We start from the raw sequence: 18,641 nt of genomic DNA on the forward strand, positions 1-18,641 counted from the left end.
ATGAGGCCAAGAAAGAGCATCTAAAGGGGTATTGAACAGGTGGGGTATATGGTAATCTGCAAGGGTACACTAAAAGGAATTATGAGTGAATTCTTTACAAACATGCTAAGATAGCATCCTTAAATGCATACAAATATTTTATAGAAATGACACAACATAAAATATATAAATAATACATGATTAATAGAATATATAAATAAATATCTGAAAACAGATGTAAATATATAACAAATATATAATACATAAACAGTACATTTGTTATGTATTGTATATGTATCACACCCTGAATCTAAATGAACATTGTCTCTATCAAAGTTCCCATTCCTTCCTTCATCCAGTCATTCATTCCCAGGCATTGGTTGGGTTCCCAGTCTAGCAGCAAACAGAGTAGGTGACCTCCCTGTTCAAGAATGATAACATTTGAAGAAATGTTTGTCAGACTTTTAAAAGTGCCTTAAAGGTTGACACTGAATTCTTTTAATATCTAATCATCCTAATCTTTCCTTTTATGGATCCAGTTGACTTTTCTGGAATTACCAGGAGTGAAAACATTCAGATCAAGAAACACTGGGAAGTCAGCCTGAGTAATAAAGTTATTGGCCAAAACAGAGATGTCAGTATAAAAACATGAGACTAAGTTCCTTGTAGGATTTGGGAGTAGGCTCTTCTAGAAAATGCCAAAATTTTAAAATGGAGTATGTGCATTTTAAAAAGTAGAATGTACCTATATTTTCTGAGACTCGCCTCCTTTTAATGTGAGAAGCATTACTTTGGAAGAGACAGCAAGATAAGTGCTAAGTAGCTTTCTTTGTAATCTTCCCTCCTCTAAGACATATCAGGAAACTATGACAATCCTAAAAAGGCTGACATTCTCCTCACTTAAGAATGAGGATTGAAATAAAAGACATTTCTCCTTCTTGTTCAAAAAATATACAAGCAACTATATAGTCTTCTTCTAAAATGGAGAAGCTCTTGAATTGGAGACTCCAGATGACAGTTTATTATCTTGGCAAGTAAAAAAAATTAACACAAATAATCACTATGACCCCTCACCTAGAACACTCTAAAATGTGAAATGGAGTATAATACCCACTTTACAAAATTATACCCAGTGTACTTTATGCTCATCAATCATTCCTTTGGTCTTTTCCACAAAAATTAGTATGCACTTCAAACTATGCTTGAGGATCTCTAAAATTACATGCCCCTATTCTATAAATGAGGTAACTAAGGCCCAGAGAGGAGATGAATCTTAGCTAAAGCTCTATTAATTAATGAGCATGGATAGTCCATAAGATGAGGGTAGAACTCCTGGATCAGAGATTTTTCTTATATAAAATCCCTCATGGCAGGGGATATTAAAAATAACTTAAACATCTTATGACCTCTTTCCTTCTTTGTCGTATAAGGCCAGGTATGTTTTATAGAGCAATTCAGCTCTGCCTCAGATTTTGCATATATTCATTATTTTATTGCTCAGCCAAACAAAAAAAGCATTCAATTAACCAGGCTCCTTAGACAATAATTTACCAGTCATAAATGTTTTGTCTAGCATAGCATTCGGGGGTCTCACCTTCTATCTGTATACTATTGCCATCCTAAAAGATTCCTGAAACACAGTATTTATGAGAAATATTATCTCAGATGTGGTTTTCTCCATCTCACTACATATCTGCATATATTAAATTTTTATTTTTAAAATATAATATACTTTTCTGAATCATCATTCATCCATTTATTCAACAAATGTGTGTCAAGATCTATTCTAATCAAAATATCATAAAATATCTTTTCCAAATTACAGAATAAAGTTCTACAGCATTGTTTCAAATGGCTGCATGATCTTCCCTTATGTAATTTTACCAAAGTGTATTTAACAGGTTCCCTATTATTAAAGTGTAGCAATCCTGATAGTCTACCACTGGGTGTCTTTGTGGAGGTGATGGTGTCTCTGAAGATTCTTGTCTAATAGATCAAAATATCTATCTTGTATCCTCTAATGTAATTGGACCAAATCTTGAAGAAGAACATGGAACAGCAGTGAGTCCTCACCTTTTTCTGAGAGAAGAATCATAAGCACTCATTCTTTCTTTAGTGAGTCATTCAACCAGAATTTGTCACATCCCTCTTTCAGGTCAAGTGCTGTGATAGAGCTAGCAGTGGAAGGATGAGTAAGGCATGCTGTTTTACTAGGGAGTATCACAGTCAGAGGACAGCCATTTGCTGAAGTTAGACAGTTATTCTCCCACTGAAGCAGAGCAAAGACTAAGCTGACTTTAACACTTCCTGGTCCAGAATATAATTCCAGTGTATGCACCTCACTTCTGCAGAGTTCTTTTGTTCAATGTCAGGATTTGTATTAGTTATCCGTTGCTGCATAATGAATTACCCTAAAACTTAACAGTTTAAAACACTGAACATTTATTATCTCACAGTTTCTGTGGGTCAGGTATGTGGGAGCTGCTTAGCTGATAGTTCAAGGCTCTCTGAAGCTGGGGCTGCATCATCTGAGGGATTGACTGGGATTGGGAAACCCGCTTCCAAGAGGGCTCTCTCACATGGCCACTGGCAGGAAATCTCATTTCCTTTGGGGATTCTTGGCAGGAAATCTCCATTTCTTGCCATGTGGATTTTCCACAGAGCTGCATCATGGCAGCTGGCTTCCCCCAGAGTGAGTTATCAAGAAAGAGCAAGGTGAAATTCATGAGGTCTTCCACGGTCTAGGCTTGGGACTAACATCACTTCTGCTTTAGGTATTGGTCACACACACACCAACTCTAATACAGTATAGGAGGGGTACAACACAATGTTGTGAGTACAAGGAGGCAAGAATCATAGGAACTTATCAGTTGAGGCTTTAGCAATTTAAAAATCCCAGGCAGCCTAAAAACTCAGAAAAATGATAAGAATATTTTATTTTGGTAGCAGATATGAAGGTTGCACAATAGGTACAAATTACCTATTGTTTCATGAGAGAAAATAGAATAACCTATAAAGTAGAGAACTTTGAGATTATTTTCCTACTCTTATCATTTGACCTGTATTTCAGTGTACCTGATGAAGCAAACTTTACAAAAAAGAAATTATACCATCCACTAGACAGATTACCACTTTAAGAAAGGTTTACTTGATTATAGAAAAAGGTTCCTGAGAGGACCCACCTTGATTCATAAATGTAAGGCAGGTAGGTAACCACAGCCCCAGAAAAAAAAAAAAATGTGTATTTTGTGTGTGTGTTTCCTCAGAGACCTCCTGTCCCAGTATCTCTTGCTGTGTAGAGCTCGGGGAGGGTGGTACCCATATTTCCTAGAGATCCCAAAAGAAATCTGGAGAAGAGACATCAAAACCAAAACCCTTATCCCCAAAAGCGAAGGAAATCTGTCCAGATAGACCAAGTAATTCTGACAAAGCCCCCAAAGTAGGAAGGGCAATGATGCTATAGAGTTGCAGTGCCTCTGAGGGTGGGCTTTTCTATAAGGTTGGTGTGAAGCAGTGTGGGGACTGAGTCTCTGTGCCTGTGAGCTGGTGGCAGTACTGCATGTTACCTGTTCTCTGCCCTCCAGGCGACAAGCTTTTCGTTGGGAAAATGAATTAGAATCAATCAGCGGAGTGTCGAGAACCCTGACCAGTCCTCTGAGTCAATGTAACCCTGGGGAGGAAGATTGCCTCCTGCGGAGAACCCTGATGGGGGCCAACCACATGGTGCCTGAGAATTTCGGCAGAGCACAGATCAGAGATGGCAGGAAGCTAACTTTGTTAACAGAGTTTGAAGCTCTGGATCTAGTCATACCGTGGGCCCAGGACGTGTCATTAAGAATGACTCTCTGATCTGTTTGAGCTGGTTTTCTTTCTTGTTTTTTCTTATGGAACTCAGGTCCACAGATTTGGATGAATTGTGATCCTTGGTTCATGACAACTGTTATCCCAAGCATTCTCTTCTAATTATTTTTAAAATATAATGACTACTCATTATCTTTCACCTCCAACAGGAACTATAACCTAATATCAGTATCACAGATTGAATTGCATCCTCCTACCTTCACATCTTGAAGTCCTTACCACCACTACCTCAGAACATGACCTTATTTGGAAATAGGACCATTCCAGATATAATTCGTAAGTGAAGATGAGGTTATTCGGGTGGGCTCTAATCCTGTGTGGTGTCCTTATAAAAAAGGGGAGACGTTCACCCAGAGGCAGACACACATAGTGGCAAGAGGATGTGAAGGGACGGGGAGAAAACGGCCATCTGCAAGCCAGGGACAGAGCTTCCCTCACAGCCTGCACAGGAACCAGCCTTCATCTTGGACTTCTAGCCTCCAGATCTGTGAGGCTACTGTCTAAGGCTCCTGGTTTGTGGTCCTATGTTACAATAGCCCTGGCAAGCTAACACAATCAGTAACTTGTTTTTACCAACATGCTGTTCCCCATTCCACCCTCCTGCCTTCCCTTTGAATTAACATGACCTAAACTTTGTATTTATCATAACCTACCACTGTCTTTCTTTAGGAGTATTAGCGGCAGTTTTCTTTTTTATTATTTTTATTTTTATTATATATACTTTATAATTTATGCTTTATATATACTTTATGTATGTACAGGTATATTATATAAAGAATATATATAACATATATACTTTACATGTAAAGCATACATAATGTATGTAATGTATACATATCCATAAATTAATATCTGCACACACACGTAGGGAAATTTAATGGGACATTATGATAGATACTGTGAATAAGGTAACCGTAATCTTACTATCTGAATAATAATCTCGATATCCCTTCCATTCTACCTGTGCTTGCCTCCACAGTGAAGCTAAACTCTGTAGAGTAAAATCGTGTGGTACCAAGACGCAGCCACAGTAACACAATCACAGCTGGGTACTGGCTCCCATGTTCTGCCCAGCTTCTGTCTGTGGATCAAAGTTCCTTTCTTCTTCAGGAGAAGGAATGGGGCTAGGAAGTGACCAGGATTTTCTCAGGTCAGTGGATGGTGAGCTAAGTACGGGAATGTTTCAATGTTGCTGTAAAACAGTACAACTAGACCAAAAAATTATAATTTTGTTAACCTCAAAGCAATGCAGTCCTGAATTTTATGCAGTTATATTTTGGACCTCACTAATCCATGTGATGGCTGAGTTCTACTGCATTCACTTCCCCAGCATCTCTTGAGCCTGGGATTGGTATCTGACACAGTTCTGACCAATCAGACCTAAGCCTGAATCTGCCTGAATCTGCCAGGGAGGTTGAGAGAAAGCTTTTGTTCTTCTAAAAAAGGGGCAGATGTGGCTGCTGCCACCTACGCCCTCTCCCTTTTTCTCCCCATCCCCTGCTTTTAATGCAGCCTTGAAAGAGGATTTGCTGCCATAGCTGTGGTGGTCAACTCACCACCAAAGGCAAAAAGATAGGAAAGCTGCCAACGCAGCAGTCCTGATATAACTGAGCTGCTGAACAAAAGCCAGCAGCTGCCTATCCCTAGAATTCAAATTATGCAAGAAAATAAACACTTAAGTCTTCAAGTCACTCTTAGAGCTTCTGTTACTTGCAACCAAAGTCATTACTGATGAGTATAGAGGTGGACTGGATTTCCTGCTGGGGCGGGTGGGCATTAGAGTCTGAGAATTATGTTTTGGAACTCAGCTCGTAGAGAAGAGTTCTGAACATTCAGATCACTAAATATAAAGTCAGACACCTCAGCTGCTTAAAAATGGGTAAACAGAGGCTCAAGGAAGGAAAATGATTTGCTCATGGAGAAATATCTGGCAGGAACTAGCTTTGGATAAAGTACTAATATGTGCCCTCATTTTTAAGATTGAAACTGAGGCTGAGAGTGGTAAATATAGACTTCTCCCAATTCCCAGCTCTATAACTTTGATTGTCTTATTCCCAGCTTAGCTTTCTATTCACTGGACTTAGTTTTATCTCAATTTGTCTCCCACTTAGCCAAAAGGATCTCACACAACCTAAGCTGTATATCACTTTCATTACTCTCTCCAGTCATGAAGCAACACTGACATTCCTGGATGAGAACCCTGTGAAACAGCTGTTTCAATTAAGTGCTTCTAGGGTGTTTGGAGAAAATTCTAACTTTTGGTCATCGTTAGATGCTGTGTCTGTGCTCTGACTCCCTGTCCTGTGCTTTTCTTTTTCTTTCTATTACAAATATTCTTCACCCCATGAGTAAACTCACACTATTCTGGAGTGTATTCTTGGAAAATAATCTGCTGAAAAAGATTACCAAGAAATGGCACTTGGTTGAAAAAAAATGATCTAATCACTAAAAGGATACATCTGGAGTCCTTGGCTTTGTTAGTAGGAGGGGGAAGATAGCATTATTCCTCTCTTTTGGTATAGAGCGTAGCTGTATGTTTTTCTAATTAAGTTCCCATTGAGTGGCCTCAACAAAGCTGCATTCTGTTGTCTCTTAACTTGGTCCCCAAAGTGCTGGAGAAAACTTTATGCTACTAAATTGCCACAACAAAAGTGATGGAAATCATTAATAGCTCTGATAATGCAGACATTAAGGTTTGGATTACTGCTCTGGGATATTGTTTCTAATGAAACAATGGTTTGCTATACTGCAACCATTCACCATATCACAAAGAACAAATTTCTACATGTGGACACTATTGTTGGTACCTACTTTGGGAGTGGAGTTGGCAGTGTTATACCTCAAGAATTTGAAAGTAATGGCATTGTATTACAGACAGAGTACAATGTCTACACGGTGGATTAGAGCCAATATAGGCCAGTTAATAAGGCACGTTAATAAGGGAATGGTTCCATGCCAATAAAACTAAGCTAGTAGGAGAATAAAGATACTAACAGATCCTGAGAAATGCTGTCAATCAAGAGAAGAAATGGTCTGAAATGAAAGTATAGACCAAAAGAGTTACAGTATCAACTGTTAAGTTGCCAAACCAAACATGACCAGGGGAGGAGTCTTGTCCAGTGGGGCTTCAATATCAGGATTTTGCTGGTATATTTCTGTATAGAAATAAAGACATCAAGCTAATTTACCCTATGCCATTTATGTTAAAAATCACCTATCCCCCATTATCCTGATAAGATCCCCAACAGCCAGGATGCCTGGGTGGCTCAGTGGTTGAGTATCGGCCTTTGGCTCAAGTCGTGATCCTGGTGTCCTGGTATTGAGTCCCACAATGGGCTCCCCACAGGGGAGCCTGCTTCTCCTTCTGCCTATGCCTCTGCCTCTCTCTGTGTGTCACTCATGAATAAATAAATAAATAAATTATTTTTTAAAAATCCCCAACAGCTAATTTCTTGATTATCTGGCTGCCCATGGGTATCTTCATACAAGGGAGAGATGTGCTAATATAAATATTAGAGTTCACAGCACAAAAAGACTTCCAAATATAAGTTAATAAATAAAGATTGTAATTTTCTGGTTTTAAATATCAATATCTGCTAGCTTGGCTAGGGTAAGTCTGCCCCTGAACAATGTACCCACTTTCAGTGGATGAAAATCCAGTTTTGTAGCCCTATGATGAGACTGAAGACTGTGACAAACATAATATAGTGGCATCTCCATGTCACATGTCCTCATGTGGCTGGGACCTTGCCAGGTGTCTTCAGTTTAAATTCAATAGATAGGGTCCAGGGGGAACCAAGGTGATAGAGCTGGATCCTGGAGCTCTTATATTTCCTACTCAAGTCTTCAGAAGGCTAACATTCCTGTCTTCATCAAAGCCTTACTCTCAAGTCAGAATGACCCATTGGCAAACACTACAATTTGGCTAGAGCTTACATGAACATCTAGCTCATCTTCTTGAACTCAGTTAAACCATCAACTTGCTTTTGTCAAATACCCACAGAGAAGAAGGATATCTGTCAAGAACCCCCTGAAGACAGATGCCATTTTTGCATTTCAATTTAAAGTGGCCAAATGAGAATCTTTCGATGAAAGTACAAAAACTAGCCAATTTTAAAAATAGAGATTCTTTTATGGAAGCCACTATTCTACTGTTAATTGTGAAAAAAAAAAAAAAGGACTTGTCAGCTTTTGGAAATGGGTCACTTATTGCTCCACATACTGAGGGATAGGAAAGAACGGTGAGAGAGGCAAAGTGGTGTAGAGACAGCTGCAGCATAGGAGCCCCGATGCCCGAGTTTGAGTTTTGGTTCAGTGGCTTCAGAAAGGCATGACTTCTGTCTCCTCTCTTCACTTTACTACCCTCTGTCAAAGCATAGCCCTGACCTATGTGAGATCTAAAATCCCTTCCAGGGCTAACATTCTGTGAGGCCAGGGGGAAAGGGAGGAAACTTCTGCCTAGAAAGGGCACTCGGCTTTTGTCTTTTCTGCTACGTAATTCCTCAAAGCCCCCCAGAAAATTTGCATGTGAGTCATTAGGTGGCTGAGCATCTCATTGGACCAAGCCTCCCTAATTCATACCCCAGCTGTCCCTCCATGCCAGAGTTGGGTTTGCATTCGCGTTATTATGAGATCTGCTGGTAAGGGAAGTAATGACTAATTTGTATTATTTGGGAACTGCAGATCGTGTCACCTTGATGCTTCCCTGAAGCTGCAGGAGTCTCACTTCCAGCTGAAGGTGTCTGCAGGCTTGTCATTCCTGGATGTTGCTATTTATGCTGGTCACCCACTGAGGATGTGGAAACTTCGGGTGCCTGCATGATCACTGAACAGCATGGATCTGGTGATGCTGATGGCTCCTGGGTGAGGACCTGAAGTGGCAGCAGAGGTGCTGGGAAAGGGTAAGAAAATTGAGACATATGTTGAATGTGGGAGGTTAGGATGGACTGTGAAGCCTCAACAGGGATCTCGAGCAGAGATGCCTCATTGACAGAAACTATGGAGTTAAGTGCCTACTCCCTCAGTCGCCCCTGCAGGGTTCACCTGCAAAGTTAATAGCAACATTTTCTGTAGCAATCTTGTTATAAGAAACACACCAACCCCAAACAAGAAATGTGACATCTAAGAAGCTTTGTAGGCAGAGAATTACCAACCATTTACTAACTTATCTTGCTCTATGTGGGCAAATGAAAAATTAAGCCAAGTCCAGGGATCAGCTCATCTTCCAGCAGAGCCATACATTAGAATAATTCATTTTCTTCTCAGCACTTAGAAACTAAAAGAAGGCATTGAAAAGGAGGCCTTGCATGAGACACACACCACCCTGAGGTACAATGCACTTGACCCAAACAAATGCTGCCCTGAATTTGCAGAACATCACATGTATAGATGCACCAACATATGTGCATATATATAAGAAGGATAACACATACTTAAAGAAAAAGCAATCTTCCCAGCATGGAAAGAAATAATTTCTCAGCATGGAGAGTATACAACACTAGGGTAAGAGTCCCTTGCAGAAACATAGATTCTTATAAGGATCAGATAGTAAGTACAACCACCCACCATATTTTAAGTCAAAAATGATTAAGATGATTGGAGTTTGGAGTTCTCCGGGATACTGCAAGCAAGCATTCAGTGGGCCATCTGGTCAGTGGATGCCTTCTGGCCCAAGCTGACTGCACCTAAGTTGATAGGAAATCCTTTTATAGATTTTGCTGCTGTTCTATGTTGTATCAGTTAAGCACCCGTGTTGGTGAGAACATAATATTATGGAAAAGGACATAATGATGACTTACAGATTGAAGGGGGGTGGCTTTCATTCTGGAAGGGATGGTTACTACCCACCGGATTGAAAGTGGATGTGGCAGATGGAAGGAACGGGAATAGGTTCTTGGCCTGCAGGGTTCAATGAATGGACAAAGCTGCCTTGCCAATGAGCCGAATGGCTTCAGATAACTTGGCAGGCCTCTACCAGAGTAATCTCTAAGAGGGCATGGAAAAAATAATAGAGTGCAAATTTTAATTTGGGGGATAATTTTATGTCTAATGAACTTGAAAAAAAGTGATTGAGTAATGGACATCAGCCCTTTTTAGTATTTTATACATGCATCATTTTTTGACAAAATATACAAACCTTATCAGCGTTTCCTACAAAGGCATTTGAGGAGAAAAAAAATGTTTCCTTCTGTCACTTCAAACTTCAGGAAGCACAACTCCACTCACGATACTTTGTTTTGTTTTAATATGGCCATGTCAGTATAGACTTGCTCTTTTTAAAGTGCATACTTGGGCTTCGCCTATCTCTAATTATATGTTATGAATCATTATGATGCTTATTTGGATTTTTTCTAATCTAGCAAATGACAGTTCCGGAGCCCAGTACTCTCAGAAGCCTATCATAAATATCTGTTGCATTAACTATACTCTTTTTGCCCGCCCATATTAAAACTCAGTATTTTGAATCACTGTCTCAAGTGTGGTCCTCAGATAGGATAAAAGATGTAGGAATGTAAAGGAGGTTTCCAATCTCATTCCAGGAGGAAAAGTGCATTCCATTCTCCAGAAATACTGAGTATTTTATAGATGGAGGCATTGCAGATTATCTAACCAGACTCCTTCATCCTATAGATGAAGACAAGCTCAGTTATAAGATACGTAAGTAGGGATGTTTCATCAGACTACCCTCCTTCCATAATGCAGTGTTCTTTAAAAAACAAAACAAAACAAAAAAGTCTTTTTTCAAAATAATACTTGTAACATTAAAAATAGTATAGAATAAAAATTAATAAGTATTAACAAAATATAATAGAATACCCATTCCATCCTTGCCTGGCCCCGGTTCTGTTACTGAGAAGACCATTTCTCTAAATGCGTAATTCTAAATAGTAGTAAGTAACTGGATTCCTTGATTTATTGATTTTAGCGATTTTTCATTGACTTCTTCATTAAGAAAGATAAGGATTTAGCTCACTTCAAATACCCTTTTTGCACAGATAAATTTTATAATATTGTTACCACTGCTTCCAGTAGTACTTTGTAGCATTAAATGATGTGCTAGGACATTGTAGGTCATATTTCATTAATTTTATCCAGTGTTTCTTGATTCTCTATGCGTAAGATAAGGATATCTCTGCCTGAATCTCTGCCCTTCCAAAGCCCAATTCCTGTCCTCAGATCCTTAAATTTGCATTACAGTCTATAGCCATAATTATAATAAGTCTTTATTTTTTTTTGATAGATTGATTTTTAGAGCTGAAATGAACAGTGTTGATTATTACTTGCCCACATAAAGCCAAGTATGTTCTAAGGTTACAATGCCTTTCTCTGTGAGGCTGAGATGACCACTGTACCCACCAAGAGGATGATCCTAGAATCTAGGTCAAATGGAAAAAGTAGACTCATCTACTTCATCAGTCTCAAAATCATGCTACCTTTTAGTTTGCTTCATATTTTGACCATGACTTTCCTATTAGGATTTTATTTCTCCTGGTGTTAGTTATCATATTTTCTTCAGAGAAGTGGTGCAAGATTTCTTTTTTTTTTTTTTTTTTTTTTTTTTTTTTTTTTGGTGCATGATTTCTTTATCATGTTTTTCAGACTTTCCTTTTTTTTTTTTTTTTTTCAAGATTTTATTTGAGAGAGAGAGAGAATGTATGTGTGCATATACATGAGCCAGGGAGGAACAGAGGCAGAGGGACAGGGAAGGAATCCCAAGCCAGCTCTGCATGAGCAGAAGCCTGACGTGAGGTTTTACCCTGTGACCCAAGAGACCATGACATGAGCCAAAACCAAGAGACTGACTCTCAATGGACTGAGCCACCCAGGAGCCCCAGACTTTCCTTTCTAATGCCTTGAAATCATTCCATTCTTCTTCTTGGAGACATTCTTAGAGTTTGTTGACTTCCTAATATAAAATAAATCAGTTGCTTTCAAATCCTATCTAAATGTCTCAGCCTATGATTTCATTTCATTGGACTCTGTATCATTCAATGCCCAGGGCAAAAAAACAGAAACTACTCTAGATAATTAACACAGGGGGAGATGAATTAGACCTTGAGATAGTTCATTACTAAAGTGTTGTAAAGACTGGAAGAGCAAAAGAGAAAAGATGCTGTTACACGGGAACAGTGACTCCAGTAAGCCTCTAACCACCACCCTTGCTGGAACTCCTGAGACCATAGTCTTTTCTGCCACCAAGGAGAAGCTTACAAGCTTCCAGCCCCTTGATGCTCCAGGAACACATGCTCCATGAGTGTTGTTGGAAGTTCTACCAATGGACTGGTGCTATTGTGTTGCAGATACTGAAACATAGTCAAAAGTACTTCTACCTCCCTCCTACTTCCTAATTTCATTCGAAATTTGACCATTGGCCAAAAAAAAAAGTAAAACAGAACCAGCTGGCAATGGAGTTTCAAAAAGATAGTTTCAGACTGTCAGAGCTAGAAGTAGAGAGGAGAGTACAGAAGACTATTGTGGAGCTGAGTGCCAACAGACAGTATCTGAAACAGACTTTTGGATTAGTTCTATCATTTTTATGGCTTATATTTTCCACATTCTTATTTATTTTTTTTTTAAAATAAAACCTCTAATCCCTCAACTAATTCTTCAGAAGATATGACCACATGGTAAACATTTCTGAATCTTTGCATATTGGAAATATCTGGATTTTGTCTTCACATTTGATTGATAGGTTAAGTACAGAATTCTTGGTTTGAAATAGTTTTCACTTAAAATTGAAAGGCCTGGCTCTGTTGTCTTCTAGAATTCTTTATACCTCTTGAGAGGTCCATTACAAGGCTGGTTTTTATTCCAGAGTTTTTAACTGCTCTTCTCTCTGGAAAAAAAAACAAAGCAAACAAACAAACAAAAAAACATAGCCTTGAAATCAATTCTTCCTCAAACTCTATCCTAAGTATATTCCCTTCTCCCACCCTAGACAGTTCTGCCGTCACCTTAGAATAGACCCACTAAGACTTTCAACTGGGTTATTGCAATATGGCCTCCCCAACTGCTCTGTTTCCACTCTTGGCTCCACCTCCCCAAACTATTACCCACAGAAAGCCAGAGTTATCTTTTTAAAATGTAAGTCAGCTAATGTTATCCTTCTAATTAGAATAATTCAGCAGCTTCTTTTATCTTCCTGTTAACTTCTGCATAACAAATCAACCCAAAAACTCAGTGGCCACAAAAAACAAATATCTGGATTTCCTTTGCACTTTTGTGAGTCAATGGGAAGTACTTCTGGCCTGGCTGAGTTTATGTAAAGCTGAATATACAAAGATAGTCTCGCTCAGATGTCTGGCAGTTGGTAGACTAATTGGTCTCAAGGTTGCAGGGGTGGCACCTAAGTTGAGCAGCTTATCATTTATCTGCATGGCATCGAATCCTCTAATACACTAGCTTCCCTCCTTCACATGGCAGTCTCAGGGCTCCCTCAGCATTGAAAGAGAACATGACCCAGTGTGCAAGTACTCTTCCAGTTTCTGCTGGCATCATATTTACTAAGGTCTTCTACCTAAAGCAGATCACCTAGCCAAAGACTAATAGGTTAAAGAAAAACCTATTTTTGTCCATATAGATCTAAGAGATCACATGAAATCCAATGCATAAAGCATCATCTATCAACAGATGGGTTCTTTAGTAGAGATCTTTCCAGAAAAGTCTAAACTTCACTTGAATAATCTGTCACTGTGTGTCTACTATGTACCAAGGGCTGAAGATACAAACCTCCCAAAGACATAGTCTCTATTTTAAAGAGGCCACTGGAATGAAGCAGCCACACACAGTTAATTGAGATTAAGATAATTGAAGGAACCTACCTAAAGAGAACAAGACAAATGTGCCAATTGAGAGAGCCTACGGTGTCACATTTTCTAAGAACTGACAAACCAAATTTATACAAACCCTGGCAAAATATCTGAATCTCAAATATAAAGAAAAAAATTCTTTAACTATAAGGGAAATAAAATATAGGAATCATCAAAGGGGAAAGATATCACGTTGACCTCACATTTTTCTGAAACATATGTAGGAATTCATGGGAGCATGAAAAGGTTGTGACCTACACATTTTTTCCCAAATGATTTCTGTCTTTAAAGAAGAAAAGTCCTCAGATTTACAAGGACTTTCCTTTAAAAAAAATTGCTTGGGTATGCACTTCACTTAATGGAGAAATGAAGTCATATTAGGAATTCTAGAATGGAGAATTTAGGTTATAAAAAGGCTTGAAGGTCATCCCTTCCCATTTAGCCTATAAACTCAAGAATCCATTTGGATTGTATTCATGTGTTGTGAGGTGGAGCCTGCAGCCTGCAGCAAGGGTGTGGCCTTGTATTCAATTGTTCTTTATTTCTGTTTCTGCTTTTTTCCCAGGAAGATGAAATATTTTTATTATCCATATTCATCTCTGGGGACCCGGACCCTCTTTAATTTGTGGTTCTTCCATTTCAACAGGTGACCCCTAAGGTCTTTCTGGGAGTTGTGCCCATTCCTGCATTCCGGAAAGAGAAAAGATGTCCCGCTGGGAGGATTGTATGGGTGGTGCCTGGGAGTCACCTACATCACTTTTCCCCACCTCCCTATAGGCCAAATCTGTCATTTGGACACACTTAGTTGCAAGAGAAGCTGGGACATGCAGTCTAGTTGTGCTCCCATCGTGTAGAAAAATGAGTGCTGGCTAACACATCAAAGTCTTGGCCACAATCTGCTCCTCTGGTTACTAAATAGCCATTTACTCTGATTCTCACACACAGAACACATTTGCCCTTCCCCAGAGACAACTTGGAAGACAATTCAGAAGTTCCAGCTCGCCCAGCACCCGTCTCAAAGCCCTACATTTCCAGAGGAAGCACAGTCCATACCATCTGTCCAGATGTGGCTCCTTGTGGTCCAATAGACTTTAAATTAAAAAGCAAGTAACTTTCCATGCATCTTATCCCAATATACCCATCCACTCAGTTCTGGGAGAGGGAGAGGATAAAAGTAATATGAATTCCCAAGCAGGCAGTGGAGAGATAGGGCCACATGCCGCAAACTCTGGTATCTGGCAACACCGTGATCCTGCCAGGCTGGCATTCTGAGGTTGTCTGCCCTAGCCAAGAGAGCTGGCTTTGTTTAAACCCTGTTTTTCCTCTCGGGGAGCAGCTCTCGCTCATGGTTCCTGGCCTCTGGTTCTGCCTCTTGAGAAATTCCTTATTGTCCATTTTCAAAGTTACTAAGTGAAGAAAAAAGAAAGCCTCCCTGGGAGCTGTACAGTTTTCACAGCACACTTCAAGCCATTATAAATTTGGGGGCCTGAAAGTTGTTTTAAGCCTCAAATAGTTAGAGGGATTTTCATTCCAGGCTTGTGGTTTGGTTGGCAATCCCCATGCCCTAAAAGACATAGTCGCTTCTGGCATATTTGCCTTCATTTAGTTCCATGTATCACTAGCTATACCCAAAGTTCTTTCCTAAGCATTTCTGTCAGGCCTAACTTATTGCTTTGCATTGTTTCCACCCCTACTCTACCACACCCCAACACCCCCCCGCCATGCCTTTCTCACCTCAGGGATGACTTTCTTGAAGCTTTCTAGAATTCTGATGCATCTGGTAAGGCCATGCCCTCTGCTGGCGTGCACCACAGAGCTGAACATGACTGGGCCTTTGTGCACAAATCCTGTTCCATGCTTGTCTCTTTCTATGCGGGGCTTAAGAGCAAACAGTTTTTCCAATCTTTGGTGCTCTAAATTTCTGGGCTCTGTAATCCATTTCATCCCACTAGCAAACTTGTCAATTCTATCCTGAGGTTATCTCCTTTTTTCTTGTAATAGCCAAATATCTGTAGCATAAAGTTTACCATCTTATTTGTCAATGGACCATTCTTTGATTCTTGGGCAACCACCACCACCACCCACATGATCCTTGTCATCTTCCCCAGCTAAAACTCCATCCCATTCAACACTCACTCTCCACTTTCCTCCCAGCCCTTGGCAACGACCATTTACTTTCTGTAAACCAGTCTGATGGCTCCAGGTCCCTCATACATGCAGAATCATACAGTATTTGTCCTTTTATGTCTGGCTCATGTCATATAGCATAATGTCTTCAAGCTTCATGTTATGTCATGTGTCAAAAGTCCTTTCCTTTTTGAGGATGACTGGTGTTCCATTATATGCATAGACCATCCTTTGCTTATCCATTCATCCAGGATTTTCTTTTTTTGCAATAATTTGCTAAAAGTAGAAAATAAAAGCCAACAAATTCCACCACTCTGGTTTGGGCAACCACTTCCCCTCAAGTCAGTCTCAATAACTCCTAGTCTGTCTTCTAGGCCACCATAGAAAACAGTTTTACCCAGTGTTTTGTCACTCTATAAAATATCTTTTCTTCAGCCTCCAATATCTGTTTCTTCACCACCCTGTTCTGACCTCTACATCAGTGCCCCATGTGTCACTGTTATTTATAACTCAGCATCCCACTAAACAGTATTACGTATTTTATTTAAAGAACTCTGGTAAAAAAAAAAAAAAAAAAAAAAAAAAAAAAAAAGAACTCTGGTAGTTGTAATTGATAAATCCTGAATATCAATGGCTATCTATAAAGTTTGTGTTTCCCCAAAAGCAGAAGCCATCAAGGACCTGCGGGATGGGGGTTCACATGCAAAGTGATCATAGGAGGCAAGAATGGAGGAATAAGCAGAGTAAGGGAGGGAAGGAGAACATCATATAAAATGTGTTCTCTGCTGTGGGCTCAGCTCTGGAGTGAAGTGTGAGGCCTCTGCTGTGGGCTCAGCTCTGGAATGCAGTGTAAGGATAGTAGGTAAAGTGGATTATTTTTTAAATTTTTATTTTAATTAAGTTAATTAACATATAATGTATTATTGTTTCTAGAAGTAGAGTTCAGTGAATCATCGTCTTATATAACACCCAGTGTTCGTGACATCATGTGCCCTCCTTAATGCCCATCACCCAGTTACCTCATTCCCAAAACCCCCACCCCTCCAGTGACCCTAAGTTTGTTTCCTGTGATTAAAAGTCTCATATGGTTTGTCTCCCTCTCCGATTTTGTCTTATTTTATTTTTTCCTCTCTTCCCCTACGATCTTCTGTTTTGTTTCTTAAATTCCACATATGAGTGAGATCATATGATTATTGTATTTCTCTGATTGGCTTATTTCGCTTAGCACAATATCCTCTAGTTCCATCCACATCATTCCATATGGCAAGATTTCATTTTTTTTAAAAGATTTTATTTATTTATTCGTGAGAGACACAGAGAAAGGCAGAGACATAGGCAGAGGGAGGAAAAGCAGGCTTCATGCAAGGAACCCGATGCAGAACTCAATCCCAGGACTCCAGGATTATGCCCTGAGCCAAAGGCAGATGCTCAACCCCTGAGCCACCCAGGCTCCCCCAAGATGTCTCTTTTTTTTATGTGTGAGTAGTATTCCAGTGTGTGTGTGTGTGTGTGTGTGTGTGTGTGTGTACCTCTGGAAAACAGTTTGGAGATTCCTCAAAAAGTTGAAAATAGAGCTATCCTATGAGCCAGCAATTGCACTACTGGGTATTTACTTCAAGGATATATAAGAAAGGGGCTATTTTACATGAGGTTATTCATTGAAGGTGCCTCTGTAGAGTAAAATTTGGACAGAGACCAGAAGAGGTCACATGTGAGAGATGAATGTTGAGAAGGAGTGGACTATGAAAGAGCAAGGGCATGACAGTGAGGTGAGCGTGCAGGTCACTTTGTCACAAATGACAGCATTTCCTTCTTTTCTGAAGGCTAAATAATGTTCTACTGTATATATACAAATATATAGAACATATATATTCGTTTATCTGTTGAACACACATATACAAATATATATATGCATGTATATTTACATATATATTTAGATTTTATTTATTTATTCATGAGAGACACACAGAGAGAGGCAGAGACATAGGCAGAAGAAAAAGCAGGCTCCCTGTAGGGAGCCTGATACAGGACTAGATCCCAGGACCCCAGGATCACAACCTGAGCCGAAGGCAGACACTCAACCACTGAGCCACACAGGCACCCCACAAATATATATTTATATATATATACACATATATAATCATTCATCAGTTGATGGACACACATACATATGCAAATATATATATATATATATATATATATATATATATACATACATTGGTTGATGGACACTTAGATTGTTTCCATATCTTGGCTACTGTGAATAATGCTGCAGTGAATGTGGAGTGCAAATATATCTTCAAGATAGCAATTTTATTTCCTTTGAGTAAATACTCAGAAGTCAGCCTGCTGGATCATATGGGATTTCTATTTTTCATTTTTTGAGGGGTCTGCATACTGCTTCCCATGATGGCTATGCCAATTTACATTCCCCACCAGTAGGGCACAAGGGTTCCCTTTTATCTCCCATCCTTGCCACACATAGTATCTCTTGACTTTTTGATAATATTAATCCTAACATGTATGAAGTGATACCTCACTGTGGTTTCGATTTCTACTTCCCTGACAATGAATGATGTTGAGCATCTTTTCATCTATCTGTTGGTCACTTATTGATCTTCTTTGGAAAAATATCTGTTCAAGTCTTTTGCCCATTTTTAAAATCTGGTTACTCATGTTTTTGCAAGTAAGTTGCACAAATTCCTTATATATCTGGGATATCAAACCCCTTATCAGATATTTGAGACAACCTGGATGGACTTGAAGGACATGGTGCTAAGTGAAATGAGCCGGACACAGAAAGACAAATATCGATGATCTCACAGAAGTGTGGAATCTTAAAACAAACAAACTCTTTGAAAAAAT

The 18,641-nt window shown here is 39.4% G+C and overlaps 1 long non-coding RNA gene across 1 annotated transcript in view; it reads left to right on the forward strand.

Moving 5' to 3' along the window:
* The first annotated feature begins 3,986 nt into the window (after positions 1–3,986).
* LOC119869582 overlaps positions 3,987–18,641 on the forward strand; it is a 34,106-nt gene continuing 19,451 nt past the window's right edge. The window contains exons 1-3 of the long non-coding RNA XR_005353187.1: positions 3,987–4,116; positions 4,820–4,990; positions 8,524–8,741. This is a non-coding gene — a long non-coding RNA (uncharacterized LOC119869582). The remainder of the gene's footprint in view (positions 4,117–4,819; positions 4,991–8,523; positions 8,742–18,641) is intronic.

Source organism: Canis lupus, chromosome 1 (assembly GCF_011100685.1).
Source record: "Canis lupus familiaris isolate Mischka breed German Shepherd chromosome 1, alternate assembly UU_Cfam_GSD_1.0, whole genome shotgun sequence".
Taxonomy (NCBI): domain Eukaryota; kingdom Metazoa; phylum Chordata; class Mammalia; order Carnivora; family Canidae; genus Canis; species Canis lupus.